Below are 24,842 nucleotides of genomic sequence, written 5' to 3' on the forward strand. Positions count from 1 at the left end.
AAATTATTAGTGGTCAAATAAGTTGTCGCAGAACAATGGGAAAAGGACAACAATTGTTACTGCCTAGCGATTTAGCTGAAGGCTACTTGTAGCCTTAGTCGAGAGCACAACATGCTGCTCTCAGCCTGGCCAAAGGCAGCAAGGAAAAGAATAGCAAGGGGACTCTAGGCCTAGGGGTTGGCAGCCCCTACAGCCAAGTTTCCTCATTGTAGGGGACACCACAAGCAGCTAGGGTTTCCTAACTGCCCAAGAGTCCCCAACGGCCAGGACTCTTGGCCGCATAGGGCAAGGTGGCAGCTAGGGTTTCCTAGCCGCCCATGCTCACCTTGCAACCAGGGTTTCCTAGCTGTAGAGGCAAACTTGGGGGCCAGGGAACCCTAGCCACCCAAGGTAGTCCTACGACCAAGGATTCCTGGTCATAGGGGTAACCCTAGCGGTCAGGGTTTCCTCACCGGAAGGGGTACCCTAGGGTCGGGTACCCAAAGGGCTACAAAATAATTAATTAATTATTTTAATTAATTATTATTATTTTTATCTAGTAGTCCTACATGGTAATGTGTATATGTGATGTATGATATAGATGGGTGATCATGGACCATGTGATGTATGTGTACCTGAGATGAGATTATTATTATTATTGGAGCATGCGAGCCTCCAATTTTTTCTCATTTATTATTAGGCTTGTGTGCCTATGATTAAGTTATAATTACATAAGGAGGCGTAGCGAGAGCGTCGAAGTGGTAGTGGGACCCATGAGGCCGAGATGGATAATCACGACGTGTAGAGATATACCAAAATATTGACGAAACTAACGAGGATGAGATGGACAATCATATAGTATAGAGATGTGCCGATGCACACATAGATCATGATATGAGTGATTGGGCCCATTGGCTCGGAGTTGATCATAATAGGTTATGTTCCATGATCATCTGATGTGATTGCTCATGTGATGTGTCATTACTTATATACCTACTAGATATATATATATATATATATATATATATATATATATATATATATATATATATATATATATATATTGCATATGATGTAGATATATATTAAATATGTATGTGTGTGATGTGTTATATTAGGAGACCGAATTAAAAACCCCTCTCAATAATATTAAGTCGGTAGACATAAGCCATTTAAATTGACTCACATGGTCTTTCATCATTATAGGAAGAGTTAGTCGAGTCCCTCAAAGGCTCTCCTATATTGCAATTCGAGGACTTGCCTATGACATAGAGATGTCATTGGTGACTTGAAGACATGGTATACTTTGCCAAGTCCCTCGAGAGTATATCATTAAATCAGACTCATCTTGTAATGATAGTGATGACTTAACTTGGATATCATAGTTAGTCAAATCCATAAAGACTATGATGGTTCAGAGGCCGAATAGGATGGGAATCACGGGTTGTGTTCAGCAAGAGTTGCCTACCTTTTGGGTTTTGTCTAATTGGTCGAGTCTCTCGAGGTTATATTGAGACACCAATTGAATCTCGTTCCTCACTAGAAATCTGCTAGAGAGTTTTGATTCACATACCCGGGGGAGTTATGTATTTCATGAGAAAATAGTCATAGTAGATTAAGATAGAAGACTATATCTTAGTTGTTTACTTTTTGTAAAGTCTACATGTTATTTATTTTTGCTATATATTTATTTTCAAAAAATGTCACTTTCAAATCACTTACATGGCATACTTAATGTCAACCACCTCATTGATCCAAATTACACGGATTGGCTCTGCAACCTAAGAATCGTTCTCATGGTAGAGAAATTCACATACGCCCTTGATACAGTAATACCTACACCCGAGGAAGGGGCAAGAGAGGATGAGATCACTCACTACATGAAGTACATAAATGACTCCACCCTTAGTTTTATATGTTGGACTTCATGGCTCCTGAATTACAGAGACAGCATGAAAAGATGAATGTCATATCCAGTCTCCTACATATTTGAAAACTATTTAAGAAATAAGGAAGTACTCAACAATATCAGATATCCAACAGTATCTTTCACACTAGGATGATTGAGGGGATACTAGTTCTGAAATATATCCTAAAAATGATTGAGTGGATAGAGAAATTTACAAGTCTAGAAATGGTCTAAGAGGATAATTTGTATGTGGATCATATGTTTTATTCCCTACCAAATTCTTTTTCTCAATTATAATAAATTTTAATATGAACAAGCTTGAGTTGACTCTCCTTGAGCTCCTCAATATGTTGAGGGATGTAGAGAGCACTATCAAGAAAGAGAAGCCATTTATCTATACTAGTAAGACCATAAAGAAAAGAAAGGTAGAAAAATCCCTTAAGAAGGGCAAGGGCAAGGGTAGATCAAGTAAAGTAAAGGTTGCCAAGAAGAACCCAACAAAGAACAAAGGCCAGTACTTCCACTATGACAATAATGGGCATTGGAAAAGGAACTATAAAGAGTACCTTACAGAGAAGGCGAAACAAATGATTAGAGAAGCTTCAAGTATATTCATAATCAATCTCCATTTGTCAAACTCTCTTATTATAACACATAGGTATTAGATACTGAAAGTGCTTATCATATATGCAATTCATTGTAGGTTCTAACAAGACCTAGTAGATTGGCGAGAGATAAGATGGAGCTCAAAATGGACAATTGAGCAAAAATTTCTCTAGTGGCTATTGGTGAGGTCACTCTACATCTGCTTAGTAGAGCTATTATTGTATTAGATGTATGCTATTTTATTCCTTCTATTATCAAAAATATTATTTTTATTTCATGATTGGTAATTTATAGATATAAATTAATTTATGAGAACAATAGTTGTTCAATATTATTAGATGATAAGATTATAAAGAGGGGAACATTACATAATGGTTTGTTTATGCTAGACACTGCTCCACATATCATGAATGTAAGTGTATCCAAGAGAAATGAGATGAGGTGAACAATGCTTACCTATGACATTGTAGGCTAGATCATATCCATGATTGAAGGATTTAAAAGTTGCTAAAGGATGGATACATATATCCATTCGACTATGAGTCATATGGAACTTGCAAGTCTTGCCTTCATGGAAAATAGAGCAACTCTCCATTTAATAAAATTAGAGAGAGAGCTATTGAGTTACTGGAACTCATATATAGTGATGTATATGGTCCCATATCAACTCATGTCATAGGTGGTTACTCCTACTTCAGTACTTTTACTAATGATTTCTCAATATATGGACATGTGCACTTAATAAAGTATAAGTCCGAGGCCTTCAAGAAATTCATAGAGTATAAGAATGAAGTAGAGAACTAGACTGGAAAGAGTATTAAGACTCTTCAATCAAATCAAGGAGGTGAGTATTTGAGTACAGAGTTCACCTAATTCTTCAAGGACCAAGGGATTCTATCCCAATGGTCACCTTCTTATATATATCAACTCAATCGTATATCTAAAAGGAGGAACCACATACTGTTAAATATAGTGTGGTCCATGTTGAGTTTCACCAACCTACCTATCTTATTCTAGGGATATGCCCTAGAGACTATAGCCTACCTTTTGAACATAATTCAAACTAAGTCGGTAGTGTCTAAATTATATGAGATATGGAAAGGGAAGAAACCCGATCTTAAGATTGTTAAGATTTGGGACTGTCCTGCCCACGTTAAAAGACATAACCCTGATAAGTTAGAATCTAGGATGGAGTAGTGCAAGTTCATGTGATACCCCAAAGAAACTTATGGGTATTATTTCTATCACTTTGAGGACTAAAAGAGCTTTATAATTAAGAGATCAGTGTTCCTTGAGAAGGAACACATTCTTGGTGGAAGTAATAGGAGTATGATAGAGTTGAGAAAGATTTGAGAACTTGGCTCAAACATTGCTCCACAACTTGAGTTTGTTTAGGTACCTCGCACACAAGTTCTGATTTTATGTAGGTCCGGTAGAGTATCCCATCCTCTTGAGAGATATGTGGGACATATTAGAGGACGGGATATTGAGGATATTGATCTTCAGACCTATGAGGAGGCTATTAGGAGTATAGACTCCGGGAAGTGGCAAAAAGTCATGAATTCTGAGATTGATTCTATGTACTCTAATATAGTTTGGAACCTAGTTGATGCACCAGAGAGTATTGTACCCATTGGTTTTAAATGAATCTTCAAGAAGAAGATCATAGTAGAAGGAAAGGTGGAGACTATTGAATCTTAGATTTTGATGAAGAAACCAATTGACAGTATTTATAATTTAATCTACATTTTGATTGACGCAGGATGCTTCGATCAGGGAGAGACATTTAAAGAAGGAAGAATTATGTTGGGCCGGAGAAAAACATGTCAGAAGATTGGACATCGTGCTGAAGGATCGGTTGACATATCGATAGAAGGCTTCGGGCCATGGATTCGGGCATTAGACTAAGAAGAGCGGATATTGTGCCAAGGATATCAGAGTTATGGAGGTCAATTGGCCGATTGGGCAAAAGGCCGCAAGAGAGGATGATGCGCCAAAAAATCGGACGAAGCGTCGATAGACAAATGACATACCAGACAACATGATTCATGCTTAGTAATAATTATCTAGATTAAAGTGTATTTTTATGTGTGTAGGATTAACTATGATAGCAAGGAATAAAGCAAAATAAAGTCCCAAAGTCAAGAACGTGATTTCGTTGGAGTTCGAGAGTTCATCGGAAGTCCAAACATTCATCCAAAGTTCTGCCGAAATTGACTGAGAAGTCCTAGAGCTTGCCAAAGAAGCTCATCGAACTCACCAAGAAGATCGTCGTCAAGTCCAGGAGCTTGTCGGGAATCCACTAGAATATTGCCGAGAGATCGTCTGAAGTTCACGAAAGATCATTGAAAGCTCGCAGGAAAAAACCAGACTTATTTTGCTTAGAAGAAGTCTTAAGAATCATAGTTAGCACATAATTGGAGTGTGATTTGGGAGGTAATCCTATCAACTCTATTAGGAGCCAATTGGGCCTAAAGTTAGGCTAGTTTGGGTCAGATTCAAGGCCCAACTAGGATGCTGAAAGCCCAGTTGGCAGTGGCACCGCTTGGGAAACAGCACCCTAAGAATTCTAGGAGGTGATATTGCCGATAGTGAATGTTGCCAACAGTAGTACTTCCCCTGTCAGACGATGGTACCACCTAGTGGCAGATCAAGCGATGGTAATACCGCCTAATAACGGTGGTGGTACCGCTAGTACCCAGGAAACCTAGGATGAAACCTTTTTAAGCTCCAAGTTTGAATCAACTTGAAGCCTATAAATACCCCTCTCATCCCTGGTTAAATAACACAAGCACATAAAGTTTAAAAGTGAGAAAACGCTGTAAAAATCTCTTGAGAAATTCCCTCCTCTAGCTTAAACTTAGAATTATGTTTAGGGAAGAGTGTGTTCTCATAAAGGTTGTCTCCTAAATCTATGAAAAGGAGAAGAGGGGTATAAGAAGGAGGTTGATCTTCACCTATTAAAGGAAGATCGATAGTGGATGCCGATGGCCTCGACGGAAGAGGAATCGATGGAGAGGATGTAGGTCACAATGACTGAACCACTATAAAAATCCAGTTTGCCTTTTCTTTTATGCAATTTATCTTACTGCAAACCTCCTTATTTGCTTACTACTTTCAATATATTTACGAATATGCTTTCAAGTTAACATCTTTCAAAATCAGTTTTCAACGTATGAAGAATTTTTCAAAATCAATGTTTTTACCGCTGCACTAATTCACCCCCCCCCCCCCCCCCTCTTATTGCCGACTCGTTCCTAACAGTTGGTATCAGAGTCTTGTGATTTCTCATTTAGTTTAACACCCAAGAGAAATGACTCTTTTCAGCTTTCAAAAGGGTCACTCTCTCATTCATCCTCCCTTGTTCAATGGGATGGACTACACATATTGGAAAACTCGAATGAGAGTTTTCTTGCTTTCTTTGGATTTGAACTTATGGAATATTGTCGAAAGTAGTTTTCGAATGTCTTCTTTTCCAATGAACCATTGGAATGATTTGGAGAAGAAGACTTTTCCTTAAATGCTAGAGCTACGAATGCTCTATTTTGCGCTTTGGATAAAACTAAGTTTAATCAGGTTTCTACTTGTGAAATGACTTTCGACATTTGGCACATTCTTGAAACCACACATAAAGGCACTAGTAGATTAAAATTTTTGAAGATTAATCATTTAATGCATGATTTCGAATTGTTTCATATGAAACCAAGCGAAATCGTTGTTGACATGAACACCCGATTTATGAATATCATCAATGGTTTAAAAGCACTTGGTAGAAGTTTTTTAGATTTTGAACTTGTAAACCAAATTTTACGTTCTCTTAATAAGAGTTGGAATCCGAAAGTAACCGTAATACAAGAGGCAAAAGATCTTAATAATTTTTCACTTGAAGAACTAATTGGGTCTTTAATGACCTACGAAATAAATAATGTGGCACAAAATGAACTTGAGAATAACCTTCCAAAGAACAGGAAGGATTTCAGACTTAAAACATTGAAGACCACTCGAGCATAAGCTCAAGTGATAGTGAACTTGAACTCCTCACTATGAAATTTAAAAAGTTCATGAAATAAAAATTAAAGAACAAAAAGAACGCAACTACTTACTATGAATACAAGAAGAGGGAAGCACTTTGGAATGAATTAAGCTCATCCGGTGACGAGGAGGAAACCGATGAAGAAGAAACAACGAACTTTGCTTTGGTGACTCTCGACAATGAGGTAAACAACTTAAACGAAACTCCTTTAATTTATTTCAAAATTACATAATACTTTTCATGAGTTATTTTTAAATTAATTTTTAAAAAATTATTTTTTTTAATTGCATGTTTAATGATGTAATAAAAATGCTAAAAAATAGGGATCATGCTAGTAATTTTGAAAATGATCAGGTTTTATGATACATGAACAAAATGTTAGACTTAAATCTAATACTTAAGATAAATCCTATATATGTTTTAAGAAGCAATAATGTAAATCTTGATGATTTTATTTTATACATGAGGATTTGAAGTAATGATTTGAAATCATATGTTTTGGAATTATGTGTTATACTTTTTGATCTTAATGATTTTTGTGATAAATCTTGAACCTTTTTTTTAAATGTTGATGCATGTTTTTATTTGGTATAAATGAAAAAGGCATGCTTCTATGAAATCAATCTTATGAATTGAAACACCAAAAAAAAGAAAGCTTTCTCCTTGAAAATTTTCTTTTTCTCTTCTTCATTGATTTTCATAAACAAGAGATTGATAAATCTATTTATATTATTTTGAATCTCTTGAACTATGAAAGTGATTTTGATAATTTGAATTTGAATATATATATATATATATATATTCCAAATCATGATCTTGATTCCTTGATATTTGCAAATTAAGATTTATTATGAATCAAGATTTTTCGTTAATCGTTCTCCTATGATTCTACTTGGTATTTTCTTAAAAGGAAATTTTCTAAATGAATCATGATTTTTCTTGTGAGTTCTTGAATTTATTACTTGAGATATTTTTTGAATCAAAATCTCTTCTTTGTACTCCTAAGATTTTTTTTCTTGATATTTTATTTAAAGAAGAGATTTACTATATGAATCACGTCTTTTGGTATTCAAGTGGTCTTATCTTTCATGACATGATTTCTTTGTATTGGTATTTTATGGCTTGTATGCCTTGAAATGATTGAAATATTTTACACTATTATGTTCTTCCCTTATTCTTTCTTGTTTATAATGATAAAAAAGAGAAGAAGATATGAGCATGCATGGTAGGATGTAACTTGACAAATTGATACCATCACGATGTGAAATATTTATGATTTGGAATGATGCATGCAATACTTATGCTTTTTATTATGATGATGTATGTGATATATTGCATATGATATGAATCATGATTTATCATAGTTATAATTTTTATTATTCATAATGAATTGAGAGATTTTTTATGCATAAATTGATATCTTTTTCTCCTATGTTTCCTTTTGCGATTTACTAAAGAGAATATCTTTTGCAAAATTCATGACTTAAAATTTCATTTGAATATCTTTTATTATTTGATCTCATAAGATTTCTCTTTGATTATTTAAGAGGAGATTTGTCAAAATGAATCATATCTTTTGGTATTCATATGATCTTATCTTTCATAATATGATTTTTTGGCTTTGTATGATTCTTTGTATTCTTGAAGTATATCTCATCACCTAATTCTTCTTGATATTCATCATGTGATGATATGAATGCATGAAATACTCATGATATTGTTTTGATGCTCTAAAATAATATAAATTTGCTAGCTTATGAGTATCATGTATGATATGATGATTGATTTATTTTTAGTATTCGCATAGAATAAGGATGATATGTAATGTTTTAAAATTATGCATGTTGTAAATTGAAACTTTAATAATGCACAAACATATTGAAATAAGGTTGATACTTTACCTTTGTCATGATGTGAATATTGATAAAAAGGGAAAAGAATTACAACGTAGTATTCTTCTCTTCTATTTGACAATGACATAGGGGGAGCAAATTTTGCTAGCTTGCTAGCTAGCTTGTATACTTCAAAAAGAAGCAAAAAGCTTCCTTATCTCAAAAAGATGCAAAAATCTTGCCAACTTTCATATGTGTAAAATTTGCTAACTCACAAATTATAAGGAGAAAAACTTGCTTGCTAGCTAGCACATCTAAAGAGAAGATGCAAACGTACTTCATGTAGCTTGCTTCATGTAAAATATTGTATCTTACTAGCTTGCTATCTTGCATTATTTTTTAAAAACTTGCTAGCCTTCATGCTTCAAAGAGAAGTAACACTTGCCAAATTGCTAGCTTGCATATTGTAAAATAATGTAAAATTTTACTAGCTTGCACTTTACAAAGGAAGCAAAAATGGCACTTCTCAAAAGAGAAGAAAGAGCTTGCTATCTTGAACATCACTAGCTTACCTATCTCAAAAAGCAAAACTTGCAACTTACATATTACAATAGAAAGCAAGAATCGCTAGCTTAGACACTTCAACAAGAAAGCTATCTTGCATTTGCTTTCAAAATTTTTGCTAGCTTGTATGTTGTAAACGTGCTATCTTATTACCTTGCATATCTAAAACTTGATAGCTTAGATAATGTAACACTTAAATTTTCTAGCTCACAAATTGTATGATGATAAAACTTGATATTTTATTTTTTATGCAATGATTTAAACTTGTATGTTAGACTTTTTCTTTTTGTTGATGACAAAGGGGGAGAAGTATGATATTATGCATAAGTTTATGATAACATGTTGCTTGGATTTTTGAATCCAAGAGTTCTATCAATATGGCATATTGATAGGGGGAGTTTATTTAAACTCCGTCATCAATTGGTTGTCACCATAAAAAAAGGGGCGATTGTTGAATCTTAAATTTTGATGATGAAACCAATTGATAGTATTTATGATTTGATCTGTGTTTTGAGTGATATAGAATGCTTTGATCAAGGAGAGATAATGAAAGTAGGACGAATCATGTTGGGCCGGAGGAAAACATGTTAGAAGATTGGACATCTCATCGAAAGATCGGTCGACATATCGATAGAAGGCTTCGGGCTATGGATTCGGGCATCGGGCCAAAAAGAATAGATATTGTGCCAAGGATATTGGAGTTGCGGAGGCCAACTAGCCAATTGGGCAATAGGTCGTAGGAGAGGATGATGCACCGAAGAATCGGATGAAGCGTCGATGGACCAATGACATGCCAGACAACATGATTCATGCTTAGTAATAATTATCTAGATCGAAGTATGTTTTTATGTGTGCAAGATTAACTACGATAGCAAAGCATAAAGCAAAATGAAGTCTCAAAGTCAAGAACATGATTTTGTTGGGAGTTCGCGAGTTCGTTAGAAATATGGATGTTCATTGAAAGTTCTGACGAAATTTGTAATATCCCTCACTTTTGAGAATTATTAATAAAGAATAATTTTTATATTTACATATAGGTCCTCTTTATTATATGTAAATATAAAAATTTCTGCAGAAGGAAACAGAGGAGAGGAGGTGCTGTGCGTCGGGGAGAAGAAGGGGAGGAAGGAGAAGAAGAGAAGAAGAAGAAAGGAAGGAGAAGGAAGAGAAGAAGGGAAAGAAGTAGCAGCGGCTGCGGCTGTGGCAGCTGCAGCTGTGGCAGGGAAAGAGGGAGAGGAAGAAGAGAAGGGGAAGAAGGGGCGGCTGCGACGATGGCAGCTGCAGTTGGAAGAGAAGAAGGAGAGGAAGATGAGCAGGGGAGGAAGAAGAGGCTGCGGCCGTGGCTGAGGCTGCGACTGCAGCAGTGCAGCTGGGAAAGAAGAGAAGGAAAGGAAGAAGAAGAGAAAGGTAAAGGGAAGAAGAGAGGAAGAGGAGAAGGGGAGGCAGCTGCGGCAGTGGCAGCTGCAGTTGGAAGAGAAGGAGAGGAAACAGAGCAGGGGAGGAAGAAGAGGCCGTGGCTGAGGCTACGACTGCAGCAGTGCAGCTGGGAAAGAAGAGAAGGAAAGGAAGAAAAAGAGAAAGGAAAAGGGAAGAAGAGAGGAAGAGGATAAGGGGAGGAAGCTGCGGCAGTGGCAGCTGCAACTGGAAGAGAAGGAGAGGAAACAGAGCAGTGAAAGAAGAAGATGTTGCGGCTGCGGTGCGGCAGCAGTGTTTGGGAAAGAAAAAAATAGGAACAAGAGTAGGGAGGAAGGAAGCAGTCTAGTGGAAGGAGCTGCGACTGTGGCTGTGGCAGTGGCGGTGGCTGTGGCAGCTGCGTTTGGGAAAGAAAAAGAAGGAATGAGAGTAAGAGAGAGCAGGTGACTATGCCTTGATGTTCGACACGTGGTGTAGTTACGAAGAAAGAAAGAAAACGAGTGCACAAAATGAAATAGGGAGGGGATAGAGGAAAAGTAGAAAAAGGATTCGAGCGTACACCTTCTTCGAATCTTTAGATCAAAACCTTCAAAAGGTAAGTTTCCCGATCGTTTCTCTTGTAATTGTTCTAATTTTTCTTATTACAAGTATTATGATCTTCCTCATGCAAGTGTTCTTATCTTTCCTATTGCATTTCCTTTTTGTAAGAGTTTCGATCCTTTCTATTGCAAGTGTTTCGATCCTTTCTATTGTAAGTGTTTCGATCCTTTCTATTGCAAGTGTTTCGATCCTTTCTATTGTAAATGTTTTGATCCTTTCTATTGTAAGTGTCCTGATCTTTCCTTACTACAATTTTATCTCTACATTTGCTTTGAATATGAGGAACTTTGAATTGTTCTAGCCTTGCATTTGATATATCTATGAAACTTCTGAGATTCTGACCTTTCTACCTTGTTATGGTTATAACTTCATGTATTGACCTCTGATTTGACAAAACTTATTTGATCATAATATAGACTCATAAACCTTTCTTTTGATAGCTTATTTTAAGAATTCGGAATAAGTTTGTCTGCCCAAACTTCTGTTTCAAATGAGCCTATAAATTCTGCAAAACAGGGATCGTAATTTCTGACCTTTTGATACCGAGCTACCTATAAGTCGATGCTGGAAACTCAGATTTATTCAAAGCTTATTTCATTGGAAACTAGACTCGTAGATCTTTTTTTGATACTTGGATTGAAAGATTTAGAGTCTAAATGCTTACCCGGTTTTCTGTTGAAAATGACCCTGTGAATTTTGTAAAATTGAGATTTGTTCTTTAATCTTGGGTTACTAAATCTATTGTAACTCTTTGTTGGAAACTTCGATTCATACGAGACTTATTTTATCTGAAAATAGAGTGAAATATCTTTCCAATGATATATTTCTGAGTAAATTGGGGTATGATTGATAGTTTGAATTATTTATTTAATGTGCCTCTTGAAATCTACTAGAAATTGAGCTTTGGTCGATTTCGCATATTTTGGCTTCATTCCTTTGGAAATTGATATCCTTTAGCTTTCTTATTCAATTGAGCTTTATAATACTCCTTTGAATTCTTGTATGCTCTTATCTTTAAAATTATTTGCATTCTTGAAAACTATTGTGTAACGTTTATACTATATCATATTGACTCATATAGGCACATGTATATCCCATTATTCTGCATTTGCTTTCGATATATGCCTATTCTAGTTTTATTCCTTTGGACATTGAATTCATCTAACCTTCTTATTTGAATTGAGTTATACGTGATTGCTTGGAATCCTTGAATGCTCTTGCTTTCATTTCCTTTCAAATCTGAATAAAATTGTGAAAGATTATTGCTTATTTCGTATTGACTCGTAAAGGCACATGTACGTTTTATTGTTCCATGTGTGCTTCCGATATGTCCTATTCATTGTTCATACTATCCTTTTGTACTCTGGTGTTTGTGGGATATTGTGAACCTTTGCCAGAAATGGTGAATGGAGTTATGCATAGAGCCTGTGATGCTCTGTCGGCCCTTATGACTTCACTCAGACATGGGTGAATGGAGCTCCCAAACGTGGGAGACCTCTCAGACATGGGAGACTTATGTTTGGTGGTCATTCAGAAATGGATGTACCATATTATGTTATGGTCCCACTTCACCTTCTGTATGTTTGATATGATATCCAGAGCTTTGGTTATGTGTTTCTATACATGCTTTGGATAAGAATGATATGAATGTAATGTTAAATTCGACGTTTGGGCTTCTATTTCATATTCGTTCTTTGATATGCTTCAAAATGGTCCATATGCCATTGATATGTTTCGAAATATCTCATTTGTCATTAATATGCTCCGAAATATTTCATACGCTAATGATAAGCTCCGAAATGTTTCATTCATTATTGATATGCTCCAAAATATTTCCTATGCCATTGATATACTTCAAAATGCTTCACATACCATTGATATGTTCCGAAATATTTCATTTGTCATTGATATGCTCCGAAACATTTCATACGCCTTTGATATGTTAGGATCGGAGCGGCACTAAGAGGGGGGGGGTGAATTAGTGCAGCGGTAAAGTATGATAAACTTTCTACGATTTAAACACTTACGGAAACTTCGTATGATAAAAGCAATGTTTCGTTTGAAACCGTTTCGATTGCGTTTTTAACTTGAAGGCATATGTAAGAACGAGACAAAGAAGTAGAGCATCAAAGTGAAGATGGTTTGCAGTAATATAAATGACAATAAGATAAATGCAAACAAGAGAAGACGGTAGTTTATAGTGGTTCGGTCAATCGTGACCTACATCCACTCCTCCGATTCCTCTTCCGTCGAGGCCACCGGCATCCACTAATAATCTTCCTTTACTATGTGACGATCAACCTCCTTCTTACACCCCTCTTACAACCTCTTACAAGTGGTTCACCCTTTTACAAAGATTTCAATGAAAAGAAAGGAGACGAATATTCAAGCTATTGAAAACAAGACTTTTCCTAAAGCCTTTCTCAACTTCTAGCTTCTCAAAAGGTTGTAATCTCAGTTGAGATTTGAGGGGTGTTTATAGGATTAATACCTAATCCTAACCCTAATTAACATGCTAACTACGAATTTAAAGACATTTTATAAGCTATTACAAAGTTCATAAGTCAAGACTTCTTCCAGCGAGCTTCCGACGAACTTTCGGCGGTCTTCCGATAAACTCTCGGAAACCATTCTGCGGACTCCCGGCAAGCTCTTAAACTTCACGATTTAATCTTGGCGAGTTCCAATGAGCTTCTTCGGCAAGCTTCGATCTTTCTCGGCGAGCTCCGCGAACTTCCCACGAACCTTTCGTTGAGCTTCCAAAAAACCCTTCAACAAGCTCCCTACTCATTCTCGGCTAGTTCCGGCAACATTCCCAACGAACCTTCGGACTTCCGTCGAACTCTCGAACTCCCAAAGAATCCTTCGCGCTTAACTCCATACTTTGTTTCGCTTTATGTCTTTCTCATTATCGTAGTTATTCCTGCACACACAAACTAAAACTCTACTCCGATCTAGACAATTATTACAACGCGAATCGACATTCCGTTGCTCGGCACGTCATTGGTTGGCGCTTCGTCCGATTCTTCAGTGCATTGTCCTCTCTTGCGGCTTGTTTCCCAATCGGTGGTTGACCTCCGCAACCCCGATATCCTTGGCGCAATTCCGCTCTCCTTGGCCCGATGCCTGACGTCCGAAGCCTTCTGCCATCCAATATCCTGACATGATCTCCTCCGGCGCAATGTCAATTCCTCCTGTGTCAACTGTCTAATCCTGATCGAGTAGACCTGCATTACTCAAAATGCAGTTAAACATCTAAACACAATCAATTAGTTTCATCATCAAAATCCGAGATTCAACAATCTCCCCCTTTTTGATGATGACAACTAATTGATGACTAACAGAGTTAACCTTAACTCTCCGAAGTTTAAATAAACTCCTCCTATCAATATGCCATATTGATAGAACCTTGAATTCAAGCAGAATTCAAGTCATTGCAATATTCATTATGAATACTTGCAACACATCATCATGAACATATGCATAAAACTTATGCATCACATGTCATGTCATCAACATACTTCTCCCCCTTTGTCATCAATAAAAAGGAGAAGTACCACAATCAAGTATTTGTTATATGGGTTCAACTCATTGCATGAAAAACATAATGTTATATTTTTATCATCATGCAATCTAGTAATTTTATAACATTTTAGAACTTGCAAGCTAGCAATTTAGAGATGTTCAAGAAAGCAACTCTTGCTTTTTGAAATATGCAAGTTTTATGAGCTAGCAAATTCAAATATATGCAAGTTGACATATTTGCTTTTCTTGAGATAAGCACGATAGCACATTTTTGTATTTTCTTGATGTTTCAAGCTAGCAATTCTCGGTGATGTTCAAGATAGCAATTTCTTCTCTTTTGAGAAGTGCAATTTTTTTCCTTTTTCTTGAATTGTGCTAGCAATCTATCTCTCCCTTTGTCATTGTCAAAAAGAAGGGAAAAAACCTTTACATCAATTTCTAAATCATGATAAAGGTAAGTATCAATATTATTTGTGCATCATTATATTTTCAATTTAAAACATGCACTATTTGACAAACCTTATATTTCATTCATACACGATATTGAATAAATCAATCAACATTATGAGGATATCATACATGATACTAAAATTTTTAACTATTTGTCAACATTTTGATCATGATACCAAACATTCATCATTTAGAGTATTCATGATACAAAACATTAAATCAATATTTATAATACATCATTTTAGCAACAACCCATAGTATTTTAAATCATGATTTACAACATATGTAATACATCACATCATAATTAGAAAGCACAAGTATTGTATGCATCATTGCAAATCATAACTTCTTCCCATTTTATCATTGAAAACAAGAAAGAAGTAGGAAGAGCATAAAAGTGTAAAATATTTCAATCATTTCAAGGCATTTGTATCATAGATACAAAGAAATCATATCATCAAAGATAAGACCATTTGAATACCAAATGACATGATTCATTTTATCAAATATCTTCTTTTTATAAATAACAGAAATTGTAGGTGTATAAAGAAGAGATTGTGATTAAAAAAGAATCTCAAGTAGTAAATCCAAGAAATCAAGATCATAACTTGAATACAAACTCATTCAAATTCAAATCGTTAAATTCATCAAAATCTCAACATTACTTACAAGAGATTCAAAATGGTATACATAGATTTATCATAATAATCAAGAAAAAATCTTAGGAGATCATGATATGGATAAAATTCATTCAATTTTATAAGAGAACAAGATATTAATTTAAGCATATAAAATTTCTCAATTCATTATGAATCATAAAAAGAATTGTGGTTTCGAAAAATCACGATTCATTTAGGAAAATTTTCTCTTTAGTACACGATAAGAAGAAATATAGCAATGATACCAATCATAATTCATTTGGATAGTAGATGCTAAAAAGTAACATTGAGGATACAAGATCTTGATTTTTATAGAGTAAATCTCAAGTTATAAATCTCAAAAAATCAAGATAAAGCTCATTTAAATTCAAATCATCAAATCAAAATCATTTTCAAGAGATTCATAAAAAGAAAAACATAGATAGATTTTTTAATCTCTCAATTCTTTATGAATCATAAAAATTATAATTTCAAAAAAAATCATGATTCATTTTGGAACTTTTCTTCTTTAGTAAACAATAAGAAGAAACATGGGAGTTTAAAAAACAAGATCTTGATTCACAATAAAATTTCATGTTAACATGCTTTCAAACATGCATCAACGCTTTGGATCAAAAAATGAATTTCATCATAAAACCATCAAGACCAATAAGTTACAAAAATCATTATATATTACTTTAAAATCTCTTACATAAAATCATCAAATCATGGTATCAAAATTTCAACATTTTCATTACAACTTTATTGCATTGGTTTCATTGAACATAATTTTGAATGATTCTTATAGATAACTAAAACTTCTTTAATTTTAAATTTTAAGATTGACTTTATATTAGCATGCTCAAATTTTATTCTTATGTCAAAACCATACATCATGTTTGATAACTAAAGATAAGGTTCATAAAAAAAATCATCAAGCCTTCCATTCAAAAGACATGCATTGTCAATGAAAATCAATATGGAAATCGTCAAAATATACATTCTTGTTTCTCAAGCATATACATAAGATTAATCTTACTAGGTGTATAAGCATTAGATTTATATCTAACATTTTATTGCATTAACATAACACATGAAATTTTCAAAAAAATATTAATCCTAAACTAAATTAAAAATAACTCATGAAAGTATTATGTAATTTCAAAATAATTCAAGAGAGTTGAGTTACTTACCTTGTAGTCGAAGCCCATCAAAGCCCAATTCGTCGTTTCACCTTTGGAAGTTCTTGATTCATCCTTGGGTGCCTTCCTTTTCTTTGGCCTCTTCCTCCGTTCAAGTTCATTGTTCATTTTAGATTTTTGTTTAATGAACTTATTAAGAGTTAGTGTTCGAAGTTCAAATTCATCATTGTCCTCATCACTTGAGTCATCGCTCAAGTCATATTCATTTGTCCGGAGTTCCAAATCCTTCCTATTCTTTGGAAGGTGGTTCAAGTGTTCATTGTGTTCATCATGTGCATTGCGCACCATTTCATATGTCATCAATGAGCCGATAAGTTCTTCAAGTGGAAAAATATTTAAATCTTTTGTTTCTTGTATTGCCGTAACTTTTGATTCCCAAACTTTAGAAAGTGATCGTAAAACTTTACTAACAAGTTCAAAATTCGAGAAACATTTTCTAAGAGTTTGTAAACCATTGACGACATCCGTAAAACGGGTATATATGTCAACAATGGTTTCGCTCGGCTTCATTTGAAAAAGCTCGAAATCATGCATTAAAATGTTAACTTTCGAGTCTTTGACTCTACTAGTTCTCTCGTATGTGATTTCAAGTGTTCGCCAAATATCAAAAGCCGTTTCGCACATAGGAGTCCGATTGAACTTATTTTTGTCCAAAGCGCAAAATAAGGCATTCATAGCCTTTCCGTTTAAACAAAAATACTTCTTCTCCAAATCCGACCATTCGTTCATCAGTTTAGAGGGAAGTTGAAAATCGTTTTCAATAATATTCCATAAATCCAAATTCACAGAAATCAAGAAAACTCTCATTCGAGTTTTCCAATAAGTGTAGTCCAATCCGTTAAACAACGGTGGATGAAAAACCAATAAGCCCTCTTGAAAGCCATGAAGAGCCATTTCTCTCGGGTGTAAATCCGAAATGAGAAATATCGGGCTCTGATACCAATTGTTAGGATCGGAGTGGCACTAAGAGGGGGGGGGTGAATTAGTACAGCGGTAAAGTATAATAAACTTTCGACGATTTAAACACTTACGGAAACTTCGTATGATAAAAGCAACGTTTCGTTTGAAACCGTTTCGATTGCGTTTTTAACTTGAAGGCATATGTAAGAACGAGACAAAGAAGTAGAGCATCAAAGTGAAGATGGTTTGTAGTAATATAAATGACAATAAGATAAATGCAAACCAGAGAAGACGGTAGTTTATAGTGGTTCGGTCAATCGTGACCTACATCCACTCCTCCGATTCCTCTTCCGTCGAGGCCACCGGCATCCACTAATGATCTTCCTTTACTAGGCGAAGATCAATCTCCTTCTTACACCCCTCTTACAACCTCTTACAAGTGGTTCACCCTTTTACAAAGATTTCAATGAAAAGAAAGGAGGTGAACACTCAAGCTATTAAAAACAAGACTTTTCCTAAAGCTTTTCTCAACTTCTAGCTTCTCAAAAGGTTGTAATCTCAGCTGAGATTTGAGGGGTATTTATAGGCCTCAAGAGGATTCAAATTTGGGCTCCAAATTTGAATTCTCGTTGGGTTCCCGATGCTGGCGGTGCCACTGCCTGTCAGTTTCTGACCCTAACAATGCTGGGCGGTGCCACCGCCCAGCCCAGGTGGTGCCACCACCTACAGTGTTTGCAGCCCACATGTTGTAATCTCAGCTGAGATTTGAGGGGTATTTATAGGCCTCAAGAGGATTCAAATTTGGGCTCCAAATTTGAATTCTCGTTGGGTTCCCAATGCTGGCGGTGCCACCGCCTGTCAGTTTCTGACCCTAACAGTGCTGGGCGGTGCCACCGCCCAGCCCAGGTGGTGCCACCACCTACAGTGTTTGCAGCCCACATGTTGGGCTTCAATCTTGGCCCAAACTAGTCCGAACTCGGGCCCAATTGGCCCCTACTTGGGTTATCGGATTAATACCTAATCGTAACCCTAATTAATATGCTAACTACGAATTTAAAGATATTTTATAAGCTATTACAAAGTCTATAAGTCAAGACTTCTTCCAGCGAGCTTCCGACGAACTTTCGACGATCTTCCGATAAACTCTCGGAAACCATTCTGCGGACTCCCGGCAAGCTCTTAAACTTCACGATTTGATCTTGGCGAGTTCCAACAAGCTTCTTCGGCAAGCTCCGATCTTTCTCAGTGAGCTCCGCGAACTACCCACGAACCTTTCGGTGAGCTTCCAAAAAACCCTTCGGCAAGCTCCCTACTCATTCTCAACTAGTTCCGGCAGCATTCCCGACGAACCTTCGGACTTCTGTCGAACTCTCGAACTCCCAAAGAATCTTTCGCGCTTGACTCCGCATTTTGTTTCGCTTTATGTCTTTCTCATTATCGTAGTTATTCCTGCACACACAAACTAAAACTCTACTCCGATCTAGACAATTATTACAACGCGAATCGACATTCCGTTGCCTGGCACGTCATTGGTTGGCGCTTCGTCCGATTCTTCAGCGCATCGTCCTCTCTTGCAGCTTGTTGCCCAATCGGCGGTTGACCTCCGCAACCCCGGTATCCTTGGCGCAATTCCACTCTCCTTGGCCCGATGCCCGACGTCCGAAGCCTTCTGCCTTCCAATATCCTGACGTGATCTCCTTCGGCGCAATGTCCATTCCTCCTGCGTCAACTGTCTAATCCTGATCAAGTAGACCTGCATTACTCAAAATGCAGTTAAACATCTAAACACAATCAATTAGTTTCATCATCAAAATCTGAGATTCAACATGATATACTCTGAAATATTTCATTTGCCATTGTTATACTCCTAAATGTTCCATACACTATTGATATGCTCTAGAACATTTCATACGCTATTGATATGCTCCAATTACTCTATGCTCCATTTGTTATGAACTAAATATGTTTTGAATGACATGACACATGATTTTGTATCTAATGATATGGTATCTTGAAAATTTTTGTATTCTGCCTTGCATTATGATACCTTGTTTGAAATCATTCCTTTTGTTATGAATATGCTTTGTCACTTGCTGAGCTGTTTTTAGCTCACTCCGTTGTTATATAAATCTTTCAGGTCAAGTGGTCACTCTTTGAGATATTTAAATTGGGCTAAGGCAGTGGATAGCCATTCAGAATTATGGGCAAGTCTTGTTGGTTATTATGTTATTGTTGGATTAGTATGTTTTATATGTAATGAAATGTTGTCGATGAACCGAAATGGATATACCTTGTAAAAATGTTAGAAGATCTCTCTTATTTGGAATTTCAGAATATTAAGTCTAGTTTACGATGATATGAACTTGTGGTAAATGGTTGGAGTTCTGATTGTATAAATTACTTAGCTTGTGGATTTATAAATGTTGTTCATGTTTGTTAAGTTGGCTTGGGTTGCCATAAATAGGACTTATTGAGTGATGTGATATATGATTATAAAATGCATAGGTTTAATAGATGTGAATTTGATAGAATATTTTTTTAGTGTCCTCAAATGTTAGTTTGGATCGTGGATTGGTTTGTGATGAAAGTTTTAATATCATCGCTATATTATTTGAGGGGGCGTGACAAAGTTGGTATCAGAGCATGGTTTGAGGATTACTGAAATATTTGATATGTTGATGTGCAAAATATATTTAGGTCTAATGAACTATAGTGATTGGTGAAAATTTTCTTTGATGCATTTTAGTAATCTAGGATGATGAGGACATTTGGTCCTCCTATTTCATTTATTTCTGATTAATTAAGGGGGATGAAAGGGTTGATCAAAGATACTAAATCAGAGTAGCGCAATGAAAGCATGGTAGACCTAATTTCATTGGTGGTAGAAAAATAGATGATGCAAACGGAGAAGATATTTTATATACAAAATTGTTCTGATGATCAAAAGATTTCTTTTGCTACCTTATATTGGAAGTATAGGCTGAACGTCAATGGCAACAATAAAAAGAATTTTTGGAGATCAGTGGCAAGAATGATAATGACAAGTTTACTAATAAAAATATGATTGGAAATTAATCAGAAAGTGTTAACAAGAGGGTCAAGACATTTGGATTTGAAAAGGGAAGTCATCATAAAAGACTCAATCATGTGTGAATTGCAAGTTAAATTATGAAACAAGTTTGTGTTTGTGCGTGACTAGAGTCTGTTTTGTTTGTGGAAAGTTAGATCATAAAATAAAAGATCACCCTTTGAACAAGAAGAAAGAGTCACTACCTCCTAAATCATCAGCCCGTGTCAGAGTATATGCTATCACTGAATATGATTCTAAAACTTCTGAATTAGTGATCGAAGGTATTATGCATGTTTATGAAAGAATACAAATATTTGTTTGACCATGGGTCCCATCTACGATTTGATTCGTAATATTTTGCTTATCACTTGGGTATTCAACCTAGACCACTACATTATGTGCTATATGTAAATACGATCATTGGAGATTCTTTGATAACGAACTTGAATCTGGTCCTCTTGTTTGATTCTTATTGGAGAACTTGAACTTTTGCTGATTTAGTTCTCCTAGAGATTTGGAGTTTTAATATTATACTTGTTATGGATTGGCTATCTTCCTATCATACTAGTATGGATTGGTATATAACAAATGATCACTTTTTGCATATTTGATCAGTCGATCTTTTATTTTGAGAGTATTGGACATGATTTATCTAATTGCCTAATGTATCTTAAGATGATTTGCTTGGATTACCTCCGTGACTTTGCTTTTGATTTGGTCCTTGAGACAATCTCAATATCTAAGCCTCTCTATAGAATGATATCATTTGAGTGAGTGGAATTGGTAAAGCAACTACAAGGACTATTAAATGAGGATTTTATTTGGCTTAATATTTCATCATGGGGTGCTCCGGTATTAGTTAAAAAAGATAAATGGAACATTGAGGTTTTATATTGATTATAGACAGTTGAATCAGGTGACCATCAAAAACGAGCATTTTCCAAAGTGACGACTTATTTGATTAACTGTAGGGTGCACAAGTATTTTCAAAGATTGATTGAAGGTCGGGTTACCATCTATTGAGGATCAAAGAGGAGAATAGTTTGGTCACTCTTGAATAATTGTGTAATTGTATTGTATTGATGAAATTATTTAAGAGTAGGAGGACGAAATAAAGAAATCATAATCCTCAACTTTTCATCAATTGAGCTATAACCAATTTAGAGGATTAGATTTTCTTTCAAGGGGGGAGAGTGTAATATCCCTCACTTTTAAAAATTATTAATAAAGATTTATTTATAAATCGGAGGACCTATATGTAAATATAAAAATTTCAAGGACTAAACTATTAAGTTACAAAAAAAAAAATCAAAAATTTTGGTTTTATCCCACCGCCTCCCACGCTCTTTTCTTCTGGAGAAACAGAGCGAAGAGCGGTGGGGGCATGGGGAGAAGAAGAGAGGAAGAAGAGGGACAAGAGAAGAGAAGAAGAAGAAGAAAAGAGGAGGTGGCTGCGGCAAGGGTTGCAACGAGGAGCTGTGGGGCGTTGGGGAGGAGAAAGAAAGAAGAGGAGAGGAAGAAAAGAAGAAGAAGAGGGAAAAGAATAGAGGAGGAAGAAGAGGGAGAAAAGAAGAATAGAAGAAGAAGAAAAAGAAGAGGAAAAAGAAGAAGACGAAGAGAAGAAGTAGAAGCGGTGAAGTGGCGGCACCTCTGTTTCCTGCAGAAGGAAACAGAGGAGAGGAGGTGCTGTGTGTCGGGGAGAAGAAGGGGAGGAAGGAGAAGAAGAGAAGAAGAAGAAAGGAAGGAGAAGGAAGAGAAGAAGGGAAAGAAGTAGCAGCGGCTGTGGCTGTGGCAGCTGTAGCTGTGGCAGAGAAAGAGGGAGAGGAAGGAAGAAGGGAAGGAGAGGAAGAAGAGAAGGGGAAGAAGGGGCTGCGGTTGCGACGATGGCTGAGGCTGCGACGATGGCAGCTGCAGTTGGAAGAGAAGAAGGAGAGGAAAATGAGCAGGGGAGGAAGAAGAGGCTGCGGTCATGGCTGAGGCTGCAACTACAGCAGTGCAGCTGGGAAAGAAGAGAAGGAAAGGAAGAAGAAGAGAAAGGTAAAGGGAAGAAGAGAGAAAGAGGAGAAGGGGAGGCAGCTGCGGCAGTGGCAGCTGCAGCTGGAAGAGAAGGAGAGGAAACAGAGCAGGGGAGGAAGAAGAGGCTGTGGCCGTGGCTGAGGCTGCGACAGCCACTGCTGCTGCCGCTGCGTTTGGGAAAAAAAAAGAAGGAATGAGAGTAAGAGAGAGCAGGAGACTGTGCTTCGATGTACGACATGTGGTGTAGTTACGAAGAAAGAAAAAAAATGAGTGCACAAAATAAAACAGGGAGGGGACAAAGGAAATGTAGAAAGAGGATTCGAGCGTACAACTTCTTTGAATCTTTGGATCAAAACCTTCAAAAGACCATTTTCCCGATCGTTTCTCTTGTAATTGCTCTAATTTTTCTTATTATAAGTATTATGATCTTCCTCGGGCAAGTGTTATTATCTTTCCTATTGCATTTTCTTTTTGCAAGTGTCCTGATCTTTCCTTACTGCAATTTTATCTCTACATTTGCTTTGAACATGAGGAACTTTGAATTGTTCTAGCCTTGCATTTGATATATCTATGAAACTTTCGAGATTCTAACCTTTCTACCTTGTTATGGTTATAACTTCATGTATTGACCTCTGATTTGGACAAAATTTATTTGATCATAATATAAACTCATAAACCTTTCTTTTGATAACTTATTTTAAGATTTAGGAGTAAGTTTGTCTGCCCAAACTTCTGTTTCAAATGAGCCTACAAATTCTTAAAAATAGGGATCGTAATTTCTAACCTTTTGATACCGAGCTGCCTATAAGTCGATGCTGGAAACTCTTATTTATTCAAAGCTTATTTCATTGGAAACTATACTCGTAGATCTTTCTTTGTTACCTGGATTGAAAGATTTAGAGTCTAAATGCTTACCCGATTTTCTGTTGAAGCTGACCTTGTGAATTTTGTAAAATTGAGATTTGTTCTTTGATCTTGGGTTACTAAATCTATTGTAACTCTTTGTTGGAAACTTCGATTCATACAAGATTTATTTTATCTGAAAATAGAGTGAAATATCTTTTCAATGATATATTTCTGAGTAAATTGGAGTACGATTGATAGTTTGAATCATTTATTCAATGTGCCTCTTGAAATTTACTAGAAATCAAGCTTTGGTCGATTTTGCATATTCTGGCTTCATTCCTTTCGAAATTGATATCCTTTAACTTTCTTATTCAATTGAGCTTTATATTACTGCTTTGAATTCTTGTATGATCTTGTCCTTAAAATTATTTGCATTCTTGGAAACTATTGTGTAACGTTTATACTATATCATATTAACTCATATAGGCACATGTATATCCCATTATTCCGCATTTGCTTTCGATATGTACCTATTCCAGTTTTATTCCTTTGGACATTGAATTCATCTAACCTTCTTATTTGAATTGAGTTATATATGATTGCTTGGAATCCTTGAATGCTCTTGCTTTCATTTCCTTTCAAATCTGAATAAAATTGTAAAAGATTATTGCTTACTTCGTATTGACTCGTAAAGGTACATGTACATTTTGTTGTTCCACGTGTGCTTCCGATATATGCTATTTATTGTTCATACTATCCATTTGTACTCTGGTGTTTGTGGGGTATTGTGAACCTTTGCTAGAAATGGTGAAGGGAGTTATGCATAGAGCTTGTGATGCTCTGTCGGCCCTTATGACTTCACTCAGACGTTGGTGGATGGAGCTCCCAGACGTGGGAGACTTATGTTTGGTGGTCATTCAGAAATGGATGTACCATATTATGTTATAGTCCCACTTCACCTTCTATATGTTTGATATGATATCCAGAGCTTTGGTTATGTGTTTCTACAGATGCTTTGGATAAGAATGATATGAATGTAATGTTAAATTTGACGTTTGGGCTTCTATTTCATATTCGTTCTTTAATATTCTTCGAAATGGTCCATATGCTATTGATATGTTTTGAAATGTCCCATTTGTCATTAATATGTTCCGAAACATTTCATACGCCATTGATAAGCTCCGAAATATTTTATTCGTTATTGATATGCTCCAAAATATTTCCTATGCCATTGATATACTTCAAAATGCTTCACATAC

The sequence above is a fragment of the Musa acuminata genome, chromosome BXJ2-9, assembly GCF_036884655.1.
Source record: "Musa acuminata AAA Group cultivar baxijiao chromosome BXJ2-9, Cavendish_Baxijiao_AAA, whole genome shotgun sequence".
Taxonomy (NCBI): domain Eukaryota; kingdom Viridiplantae; phylum Streptophyta; class Magnoliopsida; order Zingiberales; family Musaceae; genus Musa; species Musa acuminata.